At 49.9% G+C, this 14,197-nt stretch overlaps 2 pseudogenes; one reads left to right on the forward strand and one right to left on the reverse strand.

The window, feature by feature from the left end:
* Positions 1–2,646: 2,646 nt before the first annotated feature.
* Positions 2,647–2,823, reverse strand: LOC126542606 (U2 spliceosomal RNA; annotated as a pseudogene).
* Positions 2,824–8,786: 5,963 nt separating this feature from the next.
* On the forward strand, positions 8,787–11,475 carry LOC126541232 (uncharacterized; annotated as a pseudogene).
* Positions 11,476–14,197: the final 2,722 nt, after the last annotated feature.

Genomic DNA, 14,197 nt, shown 5'->3' on the forward strand with positions numbered 1-14,197 from the left:
ATCTTTTATATTAGCTCTTCTCAGTCTAAAATATTAAAAGCGCGAAAGGAATCACGGGAGATCGACCCACGCAAGAAGCCGCATTTCCTGGCCTTCCCGCACAGCGTTCGCCGCCAGTGTTTCCCGATAAACGTTACAGTTACATAAGCTGCATTTGCCGGCAAGCATGAAAAGTAGTCAGGAGTATTGTAATGCTATCGTGTTCCACTTTCAAGGCGAAGCTTAAGCGTCCCAATTTTTTTTCTAGCACTCTTACGTACTTAAACTTTTTACCGCTACCTGGGCATCTGCTACATGGCATTCTACCTGGTTTAATAAAATGCGACTGCAATGCAATATGTGTACGCATCGCGTGTGTGTGACAATGCGTGTCTCCTCGCGCGATAGGACGCGTTTACGTGGCATTTTTCCGCGGAATGCTAGCAAGCACTGGCATGCTCCAGTGGTAGAGTAGCTCGCTCCCATGCAATGCGCCCGAGTTAAATCCCGGCGGGAACTGGGTATTTTATAGCGAAAGCTTTACTAACCGCGTCGAGCTGAGTTTCGCCGTCGCCAGTAATTCGACCTTCATTTGACCGCTGCAGCGCAGTAGCCTTGGCAACGCATCACGTGACTTGCCGCCGCCTCTGACTTGGTGCATGCGTTCTCCGCAGCGGGTTCACCACCTGACCACGTGACTCGCCGCGCCCTTGGCTAAGAAGAGCGCCGCGCTCACCTAGTCAGTGCTACCTTGGCCGTGGATGACAGCGAGGCCGGGCTGTCTTCTCTGAGCGCGGCGCTTGAGCGGGAGGCTTTGAGCCGTCTTTGCCAACGGCATTACAGTGGGTCCCCGCGCACATCGGCCTGCCCGGGAACGAAGCGGCCGACGCCCTCGCAAAGCAAGCTCTCTCGACTCGCTTCCCCCTCGCCAGCTCCGTCACCCGTTTCGACGTGGCCAAGACGGCGATACTGCGCATTCTCCGCGCGCAGCACCCGGATCCGCGCGTTGCTGCAGGTACGCCCCCTGGCCTCCTCCCCCGCGCGGGTCTCTCCCGCTGGGACCGCTCATTTCTCCTTCGGCTGCGCGTCGGCTGCTACAACACGGCCGCCAGAATGCACAGACTGCATGGAAGAGGCAGCCCCGCGTGCTTGGATTGCGGCGAGGAGGAGACGCTTGAGCACCTTCTGCTCCGCGGCCCGGCCTTCGATGTTGAGCGCACTGAGCTATTTGCATCATACCGTCGTGCGGGACTGCCCTGTGACTCGGAGGGAGCACTTCTCTTTCCGGCAGCCCACCCTTCCATTGTCAAGGAAGTGCTTCTTGCCCTACTTGACTTTTGCTGTGACACGCAGCTGAGAGCGCGGCTGTAAGCCCCGCATTGCTTCTTCACCCTTCTTGTTTTATTCTTTTCCGCCTTCTTTTCCTTCTCTCCCTGATCTTTTTCTCCCCACTCCCCTTTCCCTGTGCAGTGCTGTTGAGGTGTCCTCCTCTGGGAGACAGTTACGGCACTGCACTTCTCTCTTCCTCTCCTTCAAAAGTCATTACACACACGTCGCCAAGCGGCGTTTGACCACCCCGCCGATATGGCCTGGCGAGCTGCTTCATTGGAGAGAGTCCGGAATGCAACAGGCGTCACACCGTCGAGATCAATGTATCGACCGTGTTCGTGCCCTGTCCGTTTGTGCTTCGATGCTGCGCATGTTCGCAAGGGCTCTTTGCATGTCTGGCACTTGCGCTTTCCCTGTGACACAACAGGCGCCGCATCATCGAATGATGCATGTCTACCTAAGCCTAATCACAGTCATGTCTAGCCACCAACCTAGGCACAGCAGTCATACCTGGCTGAACGATGATTGTATACCCAAGTATAATAATTACCGCTTAATCAAAGGTTAGCCAAGTGAAACCAAGACTTAACCAGACTAAAGCAAGCTTTCGCTTTGCATATCCAGGGTTCGTTGAGCTAAGCCGCAGCCAATTTTTCATAGCGAAGCTGTTCTGATGAAAAAATTACCGCCCTAGCACTCCGTACAGATGGTGAACCAGCGAAGCTGAAACGTGTGGCCCCGGTTTTTATCACTGGGATAATCCCTATGGTGCATTAAAGTATTTCTCATTGATTCGTTACGTCTTTGTATTTCTTGATGAGGCTACACACACTTTCGGCGGTGGCGGAAAGAACGATGTCAGTGACGTTATGCCCGCAGTCCGCCGTTGTCACTTGCGTTCGATGTCTCGAATTTGCGACGCTTGCGATTCTTCCACCTTAAATTGCTTCAGCAATAAATCTGTTCGTCACGTAAAATAAAGAATGGCTCATACCCCCTTGAGCAATGGCTCATACCCCCGTAAGCGCGGCCTCTCTTTTACGACGACAAAAATGATTTTCTAGGCTGGGATGATGAGCGGCAACGGAACTAGCTGTGGAAGAAGGCGACGACGATGACGAATGCGGGAGCAGTGGCGCGAGCGCGTTCCCTCGGTAGTGCCAAGGAGCGCCAACAAGCTAGCTGTGGAAAAAGACGAATATGTTCGAGCCGCTGCTGCTGCTGACACTTCTCTGTACAGAGGAGCAGATAGACAAATTTTCGTTTCGCCTAGCCACATAAAGCTTCGCATTAAAATGTGTCCCTGGGCAACAGCCGTGTAGATCGAGAATTTATCCCCATAAATGGGTCGATTCCGAAGAAAGTGCAATACTAGGCCGACCCGCGGCATAGATGAAGCAGGCTTTAACCACTCTGCCAACTTGCAAAAATAAGTTTAATATCTTAGGCCCAAATACAACCAGTATCAGAGATTAAGCTAATAACAGATACTACACTTTGACCCGCGTCGGCCATGCCTACGTTCGCACAGCCCTTTCTTTGTGGGCGTTCCAAGCACTTGCGCCTTTCCTTTCATTCCACTCTCCTATATTGGCGGTCCGGTAAGCGTGCTGTCCGCCACGACCGCGACACGGAAAAAAAAATGCGAACCTTGATCCCGCAAACTTGGAACGTTTCACTGGAACAATGGCCAGGTTTAAGAGGGAGTTTGTGGCCAAACAATTTTGTGCGGCTTGTGTTCTATGTGACCACTTGTGGTTTTCGAGCGACCAAACAACCATTACTGCACTGCGGTACGGCGACCAACGCACGATCACCTAGGCTACGGTGAAGTCGTGTGTGCCCTCGGAGTGCGGTGAGGAGCGTGTTTATCATACATGCCGGGATTCGTTAGTAAAAGGTGTCGCGCCGCCTTTTACAACAATACATGGGTATGTATAACCTCCGATGCTACATCATCTTCCGAAGCTCAACATCGTGAAGGAGCTGCTAGTGGCGCCTCGCCTGCCATTTATGTGCATACGGCGTTTGACGCGCGGCAATGGGCAGTTGGCAATTGAGGGGCCCACACATATAGCTTGGCTCGTCATCCACCATCACAGACTGGAATGACACTGAATTTTTTTTCCTCGTTCCCAGCGATAGCTGCTACGGACGCCGGCGGCGGATATTGTCGCCAACCGAAACAGGATGAGCCCTAACAGCTTACGCTGTAAAAAAGTCGCAGACCTGCGCGGCGCACGCAGCAAAGCAACAACTAAGCTACAAGAGCGGCTCCATAGCAGCTCCATTTTCGGCGCCACGCACTACAGGGTCTTCGCGTCGTTTTCAGGAGAACGATTTGAACTGTCCGCAAAGCGTCGACAGCGAGCTACGGCTTGTGTGTCTCTCTCCACAGCGATCTGCTGAGCCCTATGTAGCCTGGTAGCTGCGGCGCGGTAAGTTCTGTCATTCACCTCTTCCAATATGTATCCCAATAGCTAGCCCGGTGGGCAGCGCAAACGACTATATATGTATTATAATGCAGCAGGCTAGATTGATACCAGCCCAGGCCTCTGCCGGAGAGTAGGACGATGGCGCTGCGTGCGTGAAACCTGCTGGCTGTGCCACTGCTTGAACCGTCTCGACGATGCGCGATATTCTTATATATGAAGAAAGCCAACAGACATCGAGTCCAAGGTCCCGGGATCGAAATAATCATGCGCAAAGCGTACAAGACAGCACACGAGCTACCCGCCAGCACATCGACAGACAAGCTTCTAGCTTTGGGCGTCTACAACACCTTCCAAGAACACAGAGAAGCCCTACTCTAAGCACAGAGAGGTTAATGCAAACTCCGACGGACAGAGCACTTCTTCGAAAACTTGGATACACCGAAATGTCCAAAATGTCCAAAAAACGGGCATCCCGGACGAACTTCGCTGGAGGCTCCGAGTCGCACAAATTCCCGAAAACGTGGACCCTAACCTCCACCAAGGCCGACGAGAAGCGCGGGCAGATTACTTGCAGCGAACCTATGCCAACAACAGCAAAAGAGTGTACGTGTATGCGGCCACGCAAGACTCTAAATAAGGAACAGTAGTGGCCATAGTGATAGACCCGGAGTACCAAGAAATCACTAGTGGTTCACTACAACACAATGGCGTAACTAAAGCCGAGGAGCTAGCTGTCGCTCTAGCAGTGGTGGAGGGCTTCATGGCTGGACTATCGCTCACACAATATCTCTGATTCCAAAGCGACCTGCCAAAACGTTCTGAATGGCAGAGTAAGTTTCCCCGTGCTCGAAGCGAAAGGCGACACAACATAGTCTGCTGAACACCAAACACAGGATCATATGGGCATCGGGACACGCGGGGATAGCAGGAAACATAGAAGCGGACAGGGCAGCTCTAGGCTATACTAAAAGGCGAGCTCCCAGTGAACCCGGTATCGAAGATCCCTCGCCAGTGCACGATGAATACTTGGCAATTCTAGCGCATTACAGAGGGATCAGAAATATATACCCATCCACACATAAATCTGCAACTAGGACCGAGTGGCGATAACTTCAAGTATATAGGCACCTTTCATAACCTATACATACTAAACAAAATTCACCCTACACGATACGCAGACAAATGCCCCTGGTGAAACATGAAACCCACCCTTTTCACGCTAAATGGGGATGCCAGAAAGCAAATGCAATTCCAATAATTACAAACCCAAGTGCGGAGCAATGGGAGGCACTGCTGGCCAGCGACCACCGCGAAGACCAAATAGGTCTTGCAGGGAGCTCGCAAGGCGGCTGAGGCCAACGCAGCCCTGGGCTAAGGGATCCAACTCTGTTGATCATAGCTGAGAACAGAAGCATCAAGAGTGAAGATCCCGGTGGACAGCCGCGCGAAACCTCTGTACATAGAGCCAAATAACGCTTTACAACAACAATTAACAATGTAACAACAACAATGTAATTAGTACGCCTTCCATTGAAACTGCTCAGAGTCTCGGTTTCAGAAGTGGTTCGCTCGTTAAGTAAGCGCGTCCTACAATGCAGCCGTGTTCAACAAACTAGTAAAGTTTCTCAACTGACGGAAAAAAGAGTTGGAAAATAAAAGTGGAAGTAGAGAGGGCATTCAACGTTTCTGTGTTTTATACCTTTTGCGAGATAACCAGATCTCACTAGTGCGGTGAATGACGCAAATAAAAGACAGAAATAAACCCGCATGAAAAACAAAAAAAAATGTGAGAAGGAAAGAGAGGAAGAGAGACACGAGCGTCTGGAATGTAAGGGAATAACGAAGGTTCCAGTAGACAGCTGCATGACTTCACTCTGGTCTTTTTTACAAAGCCTTCTCCGGGCATAATAACGCAGCATCGCACAAAAGAAAAAGAAAAACATCGCAGGCCCGATTACTGATATCAAAGCGCGAGCGCCTCTGGCGCTGCCTGAGGGCCACTTACTTCGCTCTTTTTAGATCGTCTTATTTTGGCTGTTTCGGTTCTCGGTCGTCGTCGAGTGTGGTTTGAAGAGCCGCTGTAATAATATGGCTTCGATGATAATCTGCGTTGAATATAAAAAAGATGGCGGCCGCGCCAGACCTTAAGGAGCTTAAGGAGCTAAAACATAAAGCAAAAGCGTATCGTCGGCTATGCCCTTGCTGCGCTTAATCCTGAGAAGTGTCAAAACGTATTGTGATAAAAAAGAATATCGTAATAAAAAATTACCGACGATTACGTTACTTCCTAATGCGAAATTTGAGCGCAGCAAATAAGCTGTTTCACCTTTTCGATAGATTGAGGCAAAGAAATCGAGCAACACATGTATGCGCTATCACAGAATTTTTTTTTTTATTTTTCACACGTATTCCTTTAACAAAGACTCCACTAACAGTTCTTGACAGTCATGAAGGAAGCTTTGTGGTCGGAGAAATAGACTGATATATGTTCGACTTGGTACACCAATGCTTGATTCTCAAAGACGAGATCTATACAAGTGCCTCGCGAGGTTGTCCCAGCCGTGGGACGCGTTACGAGCGAGAGGAACGGAATGTTCTCCCGCATAAGTGTTAGGAAATTGCTGTTTGTCTTTCTGTCAACATTAAAGTCCCCCACTACTAACATCGGTGTGGATCGATGGACGGTTAATGCGAGTTGCAGGAAGTGCACGACGTCTTTCGTGAGTGCGGTAGCCGGCGCTTTGACAACCGGAGACTCGCAGGAAGAGGGGGGAGGGGGGCGGCGTGTACACCCAGCGGCAAACGATGGGGGCAGAAGCGCGCGCAGCAAGCGGACAACACGATAAAGGGAGGAGGGAAGAGATAGCAGCGACTGACTGATGCCGCTGACGCCGATAGTGAGTCAACCCCAGCTGCGGAGTTGGTTTCAGGGACAACGCCGCCGATGCCGACACAAACAATATGATACCCTCGCTTCCGCAGCGCTAAGAACCAGGTCTAGCCGTGGGAAGGTGGTCACGTATTCGTCGACGTGCCGGGGCCTACGTGAAATAACCGGCGCGTCGGCAACTGAAGAGCACCCTATCCGCCACACAAGAACAGGGGGTGGGGGACCCTTTCCTCCTCTTTCTGCATGGCGGCGACGGTGTTCTATGCAGTCACGTTATCTTGACTCTCTAGCGGCGTCAGCGGCATCCAGCGGTATCAGTCGGTCGCTGCTAGCGCTGGGGGGATGAAAGGGGGGCGGAGCTGGTTACGAGGCCGACGACAACGCCGAAGACGACGCGAAACCCAGGAACGGACGCCAAAGAGCTGCGCTCTAAAACAAAGAATAGGAAGGAATAATGGCGCTAACGTATTGGATTGAAAAGCAAACGCACAGCGAAGGAAACCTTAAAATACATTGGACGAATATTCGGAGAAAGCCGCGAATGCGACATCTGAGGCAGTGTGAAGCGCATATTTTGTTGATCGATGCTTCGTTAAGCAAAGGAACCGCACCGGTTCTTGTCAGATGTAACCGAAATACTCAACCTAAGGCAAAAAAGAAATTACGAGTGGCAGATTAAACAGCCAGCCCCAGGGGCGCTATGTTTACTTTCCTCCACCATGTGAACATCGCAAGATGGTACCCTACTGGCATACGTTATAGTCGTAGCGCCGAGTTCCGTGCTACGATGCGAGAAACACATGCTTCCTCTCGCTGTAATATACGCTGTTCTCTCAGTTGCATGCACAACTCTAGCACCTTCTCTTGTAAGCCGGCGACAGCTAGAGTGCCATGCGGAGTTGTGACTGCTGCAAGGGTGCACCACCAGAGATGCCACAATGCACTCCTGAAATTCATGCACAACAGAGGCCTTACAGCACACATATAGCATATGCCGAACACTAGGCCCTATGGCCAGTCTCTATAAAAAAAACCTTAATATGGAAAGGAAGTTCACTTCAATTTGTTTGAGATGCAGTGAGCATCATAAAAGAAAACAGAACGATGATGAAAACTAACAGCACACAGAAGAACTGCTTACCCGGCTGCCAAGTAAGCCTAAAGAAAACGTAACAATAAAGGGGGCAGGCTGAAACAGGAATAAAATTATAGAAATAAAGAGGGGGAAGTTGAAGGAGGTGTTTGCACAACTTGTAGAGTTGGATGAGCAGGTTCACTGATTCACGATTGTACTTTTTCTAGCCTTGTTCGAGCAGCAAGGAAGAAAAAAGAAATCAGGCAGACTATGAAAAGCAGCACGAAAGGCGCCTTCTTTAGAGAACACTTACGCGGTAAGACAAGGCAGTCGATTTTGTCCTTGCCATGAGCATGGAAATGCTTTCATGTTAAACAGCATTCACTGATATATAGTTTATCTGGTTTTGTTCGCCTTGGTTGACACATTGTAGAAAAAAGTACCCAGAATACTAACCTCACCGAAAATGGAAACGTCAAATAATAAATCACAATAGAGAAGCAGGACAAAAATTTGGAGGATGCTTAAGCTTCGCCTTTAAGAGTGGATCGCGATAGCGTTCGAGGACCCCTTACTGCTTTTCATACTTCCCGGCAACTGTAGCTTATGTAACCGTAACGTTTACCGGGAAACGCTGGCTGCAAACTCTATGCACGAAAGTGAGCTTTCTGCTAGAAACGCGGCCTCTTGCGTCAGTCGATCTCCTGCTATTGTTTCGCACTTCTAATATTTCAGTTTGAGACGAGCTAACATAAAGGATATGCGCTGATGCTGTTTTCTTTTTTTCATTACATTTGTTTGTGCGCTGCCGCTCTCGAAATTCCGAGGAATAACGTTGTAAAGAATGAAAGACAACTCGTGAGCAACTTTGGTGGTAGAGAATGGTTGAGTATGCGTGGTTCGGATTTTATTTCGTTGTATACTAATATCCCGTGTCACACTGCATTTTCATGACAATCGCTTATCAACCACGCAAGCAGCAGTCAGCAGATCACATGTTCATCACCCTATATAAAGGGCACTGCATCAATGAACGTTGTCTGTTCCACCCTGGTGTCCGGCTGATACGCTACAGTTGGCGACGAGGAAGCGGCGGCGATGGCCGTCGGCAGGATCGGCGAGTATCGTCTGGGCACAAACGCGTCATGGGACGAATACGTCGAGAGGCTAGAAATGTTCTGCGATGCGAACAAGATAGCGAAAGAAGGACAGAAAAGAGCCGTCCTGCTGAGTTGTTGCGGCGAAGAAGCGTACGGGCTCATCGTAACTCTGGTGAAGCCAGCAAGACGGACGGCAGCAACCTACGAGAAAATTAAGACGGCGGTTCGCAAGCACCTGCATCCAAGGCCTTCAGAGTTACACGCAAGGTTTTTGTTCTGCTAGAGGAACCAGGCTGCCGAAGAATCGGTTGCGGACTACGTCACGGCGCTTCGGAAGCTAGCCGAAGACTGCGGTTTTGGCGACCAGCAGCTCCCGTTGGACATCATGATGCGAGATCGTTTCGTATGCGGCCTCCAGAAGGAAGCCGTTAAACAGCGACTTCTCGCCGAACACGACCTTACGTTCAACGTTGCGTACGACATGGCCACGACCGCAGAAGCGACAGCCAAGCAACAGCGAGACATACGCATGCAAGGCCGAGACGAGACGAAGGACTGCCAGGGCACGATACAAGCAACCCACACGAAGCAAGACGCCACGGCAGAGGGATCCAGTTGCTACCGTTGCAACGGTAAGCACGCTCCGCATTTATGCAGTTTTCGAAAAGCAAGCGGCATGCTCGTTGCACGCCGCTTTTGCATGCATGAAAAGCGGCATGGTCGTTCCAATCTACAAATCTGGAAAGAAGAACTCACCTCTTAACTACCGACCAATTTTCCTAACTAGCGTGCCTTGCACTGCAAGATAATGGAGCCGGAATTTTCACCCAGATCAATCACTTTCTTGACACTAACAACTGCTTCCACCCATCCCAACATGGCTTCCGTAAGGGTCTTTCATGCGAAGCGCAACTTGCTATGTTCGGCAATGATTTACATGTTACCCTCGATGCTAACACCCAAGTCAATGCCATTTTTTTATTAGTATGCTAAAGCGTTTGACAAGTTACCCCACCAACGCCTGTTACTGATATTCCTCCAGGTGAGCCTGCCCCCCGACATTTTAAATTGGATTATCTACTTCCTCACTAACCGATCATAGTGAGTGCGTGTCAATAATTACACTTCCACGCCCCGCCCTATAACATTTCCTGTCTCACAATATAGCGTTCTAGGCCCCCTACTTTTTCTTATTTATATTACCGACCTTCCTCTTCATGTTCACTCTCAAATCCGTCTGTTCCCTCACGAGTGCGTCATCTACCGTGTAATTACTAATGACTCCTACCACGGTATTTTAAAAGATGACCTTAGTAAAGTGCAAGACTTGAATGAATGAATGAATGAATTAATTAATGAAACCGCGTTTATTCCACATTAAAATGCGCCGAAAACTCTGCGGTGGAAAGGGGAGATGTGTTATTGCAAAAGGGGAACTGTAAGGCTGCCTGCGTTTTATTAACGAACGTCCTGGAGGCAGCTAAGTGGGGGCCGCATGACGCTTGTGGTTGTCGCGGAGCCGATCGCCGACGGGTGGTGCCGCCGGGTCCTGGAGGAACAACAGCAGTGCTCGCCAGAGCTCGATGGCATGGTCCAGAGACGTGGTGTCCGGGCAAGCCCAAGTACGGAGAGAAGGCCAATGTTCCCGCTGTATGGTGGCCAGGGCAAGAAGCCTTGGTCGGATGAAGAGGGGGCACTCCCAACAAAGGTGGTTGAGATCAGCACGACATGTGCACATGGAACAGAACCCACTTACGGGTGGTGGTGTGCCACCCCTGTGGAAACGGTTCAAGAAGTGAGTAGTAAGGAGGGTGCCTGTCTGAATTCTCCGAAGCAAGACTGACTCTCGCCGTGTGCAACTTGCCTTGTCGACTTGTGCAACAGTTGGTTAATGACCTTTAACCCCAATAAATGTAATGTGCTTCACTTGCCGCCATCAGCCCTTATACTTACCATATAATATTACTAACACTATATACCTTCGGGAAAGTGTACACGTTTCAATACCTCGGCGTCACTCTTTCGTACGATTTAAACTCGTCTGCTCATGTAACGCGCATTCCTGCCTACCCTAACCAAACATTGGGATTCCTAAAACGCCAGCTGCGTCATGCACCGTACCCCGTTAATCTACTAGCATTCAAGTCACTCGCACGTCCGAAGCTTGAATACTCACCCCCCATCTGGTCACCACATCAAACTTACCTTATCTATGCACTCGGAAGAATTCACAATAGTGCTGCAAAGTTGATTCATTCATCGTATTCACATAATGCCAGGGTATCAATACTAAAAGCACAGTCCGTCGTAAACACACTATCATCCCGACGTCGCAGTGACTCTTGAATCCTTTTTCGCACGCTTTCTTACAGCTGGCCTCCTCACGCACCACATGTATTGGCCCTACCCCGTCGCCATTCCCTGCGTGCAGAGCATCCCTTGCAAGCAACCCGTCCACACAGCCATGCTACAACCTTCTCTGCATCTTTCTTTTTCCGACCATAGACCGACTGAAACGGCTTGCCCCATCATTGTTGAGAACACCTGTTCGTGGACATTTGCTGGTAAGCTGAGCATTATTCATTGAACGCATGTGGCCACTAAATAGAACAGGCAACATCTGTAAACCTCACCCCTTATGTAACACCCCCAGTGAGGGATCTCTAAGGAAATAAAAGTGAAGTGAATTGAAAGGGAAGCGAAAACAACACTTTTCGCGTCGCGCATACACTCTGATTATACAAAGTCAGGCGAGCGCGTAGACAATAGATATAATCAACGATAACATTCGAGTAAGTTACAAATCATGCAGGTGCTTCTTACGCTGAGCGATGACATGAAGCTGTTAGCGGGTGAAATGTTCTCCCCGGAAAGAAAAACAAGTATATGTGTGAATCGTTACTATTGCGATAGTAATGATATGGACACTGCAGGGAAACTTCCGCCGTTGGCGTTGCCGTGGGGCTCCGCATATATTTAGCTATATCTATAGTGTATGTTCATCCATGAGGCATCCGCATGTCGTATAGCTACAATATTCAACCACTAAAGTTGATCGTACCGGGTCTTACAATATTGAAGAACCTATTCCTCAGAACTTCGAGAATGGGAGCCCGCAAACAAATTTCATGAGATCTAACATTCAGAATACGTGCACTTTCCTTGAAAACTCTCAGAGGATTAGATATCGTCGCGGGATGGAATGCCGGCCTCAGCGGTCGCATTTCGCTACAGCCGAAATGCAAAACACCCGCGTGCTTAGATTTAGTGCATGGTAAAGAACCCGAGCTGGTCCAAATTGAACTGGAGTCCCCCACTACGGCGTGTCTCATAATCAGATCGTGGTTTTGGCACATAAAAACCCCGTGTTTTTTTTAAACTATTAGATATTAAAAGTGCAAAACAGTATCAGTGATAAAAACTTAAAGTTATGAAATTTACTGGTGCGGCCCTTTATTGGCAGCGTAGGGGCGCCTGTGCGATGTTATCACAGGATCTACATGACATGCTAATGTTTTAACGCGATAGCAATTATATGAACAGCCCAGGCACATTTTTGCCTTCGCCATCGGCGTCGCCATCTCCCTCACGTTCTGTATAAAATCCATGGACGATAACATCGTCACTGCGTGCCGTATGCTGTACGTGCGTGTGAAGGAGCGCGAGGGAGCCGACGATGGCGGCTAAATCTCGCGCGCAAAGGGGGAAAGCGGGGACGAAGCGTGCCGTCTTCCATCGCGCGCAACGCACTGGGGGAGGGTTAAGAGGGGGGTTCTACTCTAGGTTCTACTCCGGCGGCTGTTGCGCATAGCGCGGCCGCGCGAGCCTTATCTTGAAAGCTACCTGCGATAGAACAGAGTGCTCGCCGAGTACTGATAGCTATGCATGCCCTGTGTTTTCGCCGCTTAGTTCTCGTTGAAGCGTGAGGCAGCACGAAGGTCCATTCGTTCGCTGCTGCTGCCACGCTTCCTTACTCCAACGTTCTGACAGCGAGTTCCTGTGATCATCGAGTGAGACGTGTTCATGTTTGATTGTACGTGCGTGACAACGTGCCTCTTAATCAATCTAGTGAACGATTGTTTACTAGTTTATACGGTTGCTAAAACTACTATTCTTAGTTCGTATTGCTGTCTACTAATTTGCGGTCGCAATCGAAGCTTCGCGTTTCGGGCGAAATCACGACTTTTTTCAAGGTGCCAGCAATCTTGGCGCACCCGCGTATGTCTCAGGTAATTAAAAGAGCCCAAATAAGCACATTCGCAACTACGCACGCACTAACTCACGCAAATAAACTAGATACATCCATCACACACAAAGTTGACTTTGCTCGTATGTAAGCCCACATTTATACAGAAAGTTAAGCCCAGCACAAGAAAAATGTAATTGAAGCCACTATCAGAAAGACAGATTATCTTGGTCAGATAGAAAAACGACACAGGGAACAAAGCTACAGATATTTCACTGGCCCACAGATGCTCGTACTTTCGAATAAAAAAGGCTGCTAGGGTTACACGCACTGTTGCGCTTTTGCCAAAAGTCTGCGTGTCACGAAACCGTGGCTCACAGGCATAAGGTACGACATGCGCAACCATGTGCGCACGTTCATCTACTTTTTCTTTACTTTTTGTGCGCGCTATCGTAATCTATCTTTAAAAAATTGCTCGGTTTGTCTGATGTACTCTATAGAAAGTTATAGCACGACGGGTTTTGGGGCAGCGTTGCGAGCAGGCGAGGGAAGAAGGGCAAAGCGCCGCACGTAAGGTCGAGTGTTAGGTCGGCGACCTCTCGCTCGCTCTAGCGGAGCACTTTGCTGCACCACCTGTCGAATAAGGTTAGAGTTACTGCTACAAAGCGTGAGCTTGCGGCCAAGCGCTCGCTTCAGTTTCTCGATCGTGGTCATTCGCGTCGAATCGTCGCCAAACAGCCTCGTTGCTGAAACCTGTCCCAGGATACAGAGGTCCTCTTCAGTGGTGAAACACCTCAGAGGCGTTTCCGCCTGCAGGCTGGCTGGGGCCACGTTTGAAGACACGCCACTGCCGTTCGTGTGGGTGGTCGCCATGTTTGTTTCGCCAAAACGTTGGTCCACTGCGCGCGCTCCGCATAGCGAGAGGAGACCAGTGAGCGCGGATAGTAGACCAGGCCCGCCCCGTAAACACGCTGGCCGCCCTAGCGCACCGCACACGGGCAGTGGCCTCTGCGCTCGCCCGCTGGGACCGCTGCACCCGCTGGCCCGTAAACCCGCTCAGCTATAACTCCTTTATGTCACACCCGTGTGTTAGTCACGTTAGTCGTTCCTTAGAATGCCGTCCGAGAAGCACAAGCGCAACGCTAAAGAATGTTATAACAATCAGTGCTTCGCCATTCGGGCGAAACTCGAATTTTTTTCTTT

The sequence above is a fragment of the Dermacentor andersoni genome, chromosome 3 (assembly GCF_023375885.2).
Source record: "Dermacentor andersoni chromosome 3, qqDerAnde1_hic_scaffold, whole genome shotgun sequence".
Taxonomy (NCBI): Eukaryota; Metazoa; Arthropoda; class Arachnida; order Ixodida; family Ixodidae; genus Dermacentor; species Dermacentor andersoni.